At 35.5% G+C, this 6,000-nt stretch overlaps 1 protein-coding gene across 1 annotated transcript in view; it reads right to left on the bottom strand.

The window, feature by feature from the left end:
* Window positions 1-6,000, bottom strand: part of LOC129741049 (serine/threonine-protein kinase Tor) — a 41,505-nt gene that overhangs the window by 7,468 nt on the left and 28,037 nt on the right. The gene's annotated exons all lie outside the window — the stretch shown is intronic.

The raw sequence follows: 6,000 nt of genomic DNA, 5'->3' as shown, positions 1-6,000 counted from the left end.
ATCTAATTAAAAAAAAACGATATCCAATTTTTGCTTTGCTTAGCTGTATTTCATTTCCCAATGAACCGATTTTCAAAACTCAAATTACAATTTCTTGACGTTAATTTGATCATTATTTTCATAGAACATACTTGGTCTGTCAAAATTCCAAGTTCTTCAGTATATTGGAATGATGATAAAGAGATTTTAAATGTGCGCTTCGGGTCATATTGACCCGAACGGCATGGGAAGGTTAACAAAATTAGATGATATATTGTATTGATGGACGATGCCTATCAATACAATATATCATCTAATTTTGTAAAAAAATATTTGTCAATTTAATAGATGATTATCAATTACGTCAATTTGGAGAGGTTTAAAAGAATTAAAGAAACCATTTCTAGTCTTAAAACGGCTACACACCAAATTTCATATTTTTCGGTTCAGTAGTTTCCGGAAATTGTTCGAATTTTGTCATAATTTTTATATCTTTCTATGGGAGCACCCCCTCATTTAATTTAGAGGAGTTTGAAAGTTTTTAAAGAAACTATTCACGGTCTTCCAAAGGACTACAACCAAATTTCTGATTGATCGGTTCAGTAGTTTCCGGAAACTTTCAAATTGTGTCAAATTTTCAATGATTGTGTATAGGAGGGGTCGGTCGGAGGGGTTTGAAAGTATTTTAGAAATTAGCTCCGACCCCAAAAATTCTTTACATTTCAAATTTCAAATTGATTGGTCCAGTGGTTTTCGAGTTTTTAGGCAACAGACAGACATACAAACAATCATTTTTTAAGATATAGATGAGTGCCTTCATTATTCGAATGGAAAGAGTCTTTCAATACAACATATCATCTTATTAGATCAAAACCTGTTTGCCGAATCAATAAATCATCTTATCATGTTATAACGCTAATATTTATCAACTTTTGACAAAATTTGTTCAAAAATTGTTCGAGTTTAATCATATTTTTGAAAATTTTACACTCAAGGCTCCATCGGTTGACTTTTCTTTTTATTTTTGAAGTAAATATATGAATTAAACTACCCTTAAATTTTGATTTGATTCTTAATATCATAAGAAAATTGGCATGACATTTACGGTATCGCAATAATTGCGTGTTCGTCCTTTACTTGAACTTGTACTGCGCATCAGATGGTGAGATTGACGAGTATCGTGATATCGCAAACCCGCATTGAATCTTAAGTTTAGATTATTGTTTGAAGAGTTTAAGTTATCAAAAACATTAGTTATAGTTTGCAGATTACAAAGTATGGTGAGAGATAATGTATTGTAAGGACGATTAGAATAAATTGAATTGGTTGGATAGAGAAAAAAAAATTGAATCTGGTTTTCAGACAACGATTTTGAAGGGTTTGTAGACGAGAAACAAGGGCAGGGATAACGACGTTCTGCCCCAAATGACTATTAAATATTATAATTGAGAGAGTACAAAAGTAACATAAAATTTAAATAAAATATGACGTGGATCAAAAGCTTCCATCCTCCATTAAACTCCGCTCAGCGATGAAATTTTTTTTTTGTTGATCAATGTGGCAGAACCATGATAGAGTTTCGACTAGAATTATTCCTAGATACTTGAAGCTGGTAACTGGATTGATTGAATTAGAACAGTTTTCATCATAAAATAAGGCTGTATCATAAGCAAATAGACGAGGTATACCACGCAGCGGTAATTTGCTGAGATCATTGATGTATAGTAAAAACATTAAAGGTCCTATATTGCTGCCTTGTGGGACACCAACTTCCAAAATCTCTAGAGAGCTCTTTGTCTCACCTAAGATGACAAATTGTTTCCTGTTAGCCAAGTAGTTGCGTATGAGATTGTTGGCTAGGCCTTTTATGCCATAACACTAATAATGATTATAAAGTGGAAAAAGAGAGTGGTTTTGTATGCCCCCATTATGTTTGTAAAATGAGAGCTGAAGATCTCAAAACAGATTTGATAAAGTTTTTCTTCATTCAGACTTCATAATATAACTACCCTTACTTTTGTTTTATTCCGTGAAATTATAAAAGACATAGATTTTAATAAAATAAAATCTACGTCGCATGGAAGTTATCAGTTTCTATCATTAATAATGAATTTGTACAAAAATATTGCCAGAGAAACAGAAATTTTGCCCAAAACATAAATAGGCCCATTTAGCCCGCACGCTTTGAGGTTCGGCAATTTAGACAACAGTTAGAATAAACTCGTTTTATCGAAAACTGAAGGAGATTTCAACATAAAAATTACTCTGTATAGAAAACAGATGCCTATCATATGTAGATATTTAGTTTTTGTACACATATTCGATGTGAATTATAAAATCAGTTTTCTGCTTAATATTGCCTGATTATCCCATAAAGCATACTAGCACTACTCGGCCTTGATCGGGTTCACATCGAATGTTAATTAAAATGAGTTTTTAGACTTTTCGAAAATTTGGAAGCTTTGGCATATACAGTGAGGGGCAAAATAAAGTGTCCAAATTATTTTTTTTCAATTTCTTTTATTTTTCTGGTTAAAATTCAACGAAAACACATCGTAATCATTTTTAAAATATTGTTTATTATGTTCTTTTCAATTTTTGTTAATGTTGCGCTGGAAAAAAAAGAAAGTTTTTCTGATAGATAAAAAACAGTTAATATTCCAAAAAAAAACAGGGGCAAAATAAAGTGTCCAGATCAGTACAGCTTCAAATAATTCAAACTGAAGGCAAACAAGAACGATTTAATAATGGGTATGGCCTCCTTCAGCCTTCAACACCTCCTGCAAGCGCTTCGGCACACTTTCAACAAGGTTGTGCAAGTGTTGTGGGTCGAGTTCTTCCCACGCATGCTCCAGGGCATCAAAATAAGTACTTTTAATTTGTCACACCAGTCTTATCAATCAGAGCATCGAGGATGGCCCACAGATTTTCGATGGGGTTCAGATCAGGACTTTGTGAAGGCCATTCAAGGGGTTTGATGTGGCAGGAACGGGAAAATGACGTCATCAGATTGGCCGTATGCTTCGGATCGTTATTCTGCTGTAAAACGAAGCGCTCTCCGAGGCCCGTCTTGATGAGGGATACCTCGAGGTTTTCCGGCAGGATATTGCAATATGACTCAGCTGTCATGATTCCGTCAATTTTTACCAAATTGCTCACCCTACCCCAAGAAAAGCACCCCCACACCATCACGTTACTTCCTCCGTTGCTCCGTGCTCGATACCAATCGAAAACGCTTACTGAAGAAGATAGTAAGTTGCTATCGAAATACCGGTATCTGAACTTTTCATTTACCGTGGTTGAATTAAAAGGAATCTTTCGATTGCTTTGATTCAGAGGAAAACATTGTTGTGGGCCGACGAATCCAAATTTGAGCTATTCAACCGGAAGAAGCGGGATCATATGTGGCGCAAGTCGGGTGAGGAGCTCCAAGACCGCCATATCCAAGGAACAGTCAAGCACGGAGGAAGTAACGTGATGGTGTGGGGTGCTTTTCTTGGGGTGGGGTGGTAAAAATTTGGTAAAAATTGATGGAACCATGACAGCTGAGTCATGTTGCAATGTCCAGCCGGAAAACCTCGAGGTATCCCTCATCAAGACGGGCCTCGGAGAGCGCTTCGTTTTACAGCAGAATAACGATCCGAAGCATACGGCCAATCTGATGAGGTCATTTTCCCGTTCCTGCCACATCAAACCCCTTGAATGGCCTTCACAAAGTCCTGATCTGAACCCCATCGAAAATCTGTGGGCCATCCTCGATGCTCTGATTGATAAGACTGGTGTGACAAATAAAAGTACTTATTTTGATGCCCTGGAGCATGCGTGGGAGGAACTCGACCAACAACACTTGCACAACCTTGTTGAAAGTGTGCCGAAGCGCTTGCAGAAGGTGTTGAAGGCTGAAGGAGGCCATACCCATTATTAAATCGTTCTTGTTTGCCTTCAGTTTGAATTATTTGAAGCTGTACTGATCTGAACACTTTATTTTGCCCCTGTTTTTTTTTTGGAATATTAACTGTTTTTTATCTATCAGAAAAATTTTTTTTTTTTCCAGCGCAACATTAACAAAAATTGAAAAGAACATAATAAACAATATTTTAAAAATGATTACGATGTGTTTTCGTTGAATTTTAACCAGAAAAATAAAAGAAATTGAAAAAAAATAATTTGGACACTTTATTTTGCCCCTCACTGTATATTGCCACCCCTGATCGATGAAGAACACTTTCATATTCACAATTTACTATCACTTCACTTTAAACACAATCTCAATAATCCGGAAACTCCTGTATTCCTTGATCCATTCGGGATAGCAAAAAATTGCCATGCACTATCATTTTACTGACTGTACCAAAACTTGCTTTTACTCTTCCCCTCTAAAGTGACTCTCTATTCACTTTTATTTATTTATTTACTTATTCAGTCAAACTTTGTAGACTTCAATGCTTAAAACTACTTAAAACTAATGTAAGCTATCGGTTTTTTGTTGCATGAAGTTGTTTTTAAATGCCTTTTTTTAATTTTCTGTTATTCAACGTACTTTTGTCATTTCCACTGCCTGCAATATAGAAATTTTCTAATAAAATCATACAAAATATGAAACATATTCTGATTTTCATGGTATAGGTATTTAATACAGATGCTTGAAATATCAACCACCATGCATTCTGAAATAATCATTTTATACAAACAACGGCTTGAAAGAACCATTAAACAGAAATTTTCAGATTAAAAAAAAATCTTAAATTTGAACTAGCTTAATGCACATATGCAGATATTGATGTTTTAGAAATTGTGATGGATTGTAGGCCAAATTTTGAAAACGGTTGAAGCAAATGATATTTTCTGAACTCACTCCACTCATTCGTTGCCACCACTATTTTGGGCTCTGATCAAACTCAAGGACAGCTATCGATTTTGAACGTAGCACCTGCAACAGTGATTACCTTTTAATGTTGATTAATTGCTGTTTTCGAATAAACAACTCTCGGTCGTCCCTTTTTTCTTCAATACAGTCAGAATATTTGGAGGGAAAGTTCTGTAGTATTTTTTTTTATAACTGAATACAATCCTTTCCCCTCACGTGAAATTTTTACGACCGAAAACTTGAAATCACTCATCATCAACACTCGACCGCTGCGCTGACTGAAACGGAAAGGTCGTTTGGAAAAGTAGCTTTTAAAAAAACAATTTTATCACGTGGATCTCGGCGTTGAAGCTTGTTTGTCGCGATAAACGACACGTGCCAATGGAAGGGGCCAAAGCGAGAGTGAGTGGGGGATGTGGGAAATCCAAAAAGCCACTGACGAAAAACAGGATCGAATTAAAAATTCATCAGAATGACCTCGTGGTCGACCTTTCGGTTTTTTTTCGAGCGTTTTTTGGAAGGTAACTTGAAGGGTTCAGCAGTCAGCAGGATTATTGGAAATCGATGGGCTTCATGTGGTAGATTTTTTTTAGTGGAATATCACTCTGTACGATGATGGCTTTTCCGGTAAAAAGTCGTAAAGTATTTGCAATCTGGGTAATCTGAAGTTTCACATAAAAAACAGCTGTATATTGCAATGGGAAACGATGGAATTGCTCATTCAAATTAAAAGATTTATTATAATATGATGACCAGACTTGAAATATCTGGGGTCTTAAATAAAATTATAAATAAGAGTAACCATCTTTTAAACATTATTACATTTTGAAAGAACTTGAAGGCTAAGTAATTTAAATTTTTCATGTTTGACTAGCGTTATCCAAAAATTCGTGTTATTAGATATAAAAAAACTTGATTTTTTACCACTCACCATTCTGGGAGTTGTTTTGAAGTCAAACTGTTTACAAAATACATGCCCTTCTCGTAACCCAATCTTTGCCAAAAACAAAAACGGCAAGACCCATGCACTGAGCGAATGGGACATCGAATTTGTTTGTCATTATCGCTACTGTCTGGTTCGGAATGTGGTTACAAATTTGTTGAGTAGGATCGCCAATGTAATCGTAACAGGGAGAAAACACGAACAGGCCCCA

This window comes from Uranotaenia lowii, chromosome 2 (assembly GCF_029784155.1).
Source record: "Uranotaenia lowii strain MFRU-FL chromosome 2, ASM2978415v1, whole genome shotgun sequence".
NCBI classification, from domain to species: domain Eukaryota; kingdom Metazoa; phylum Arthropoda; class Insecta; order Diptera; family Culicidae; genus Uranotaenia; species Uranotaenia lowii.
Note: the sequence above shows the minus strand (reverse complement) of the source record. Positions and strands in the feature narration are given on the sequence as shown.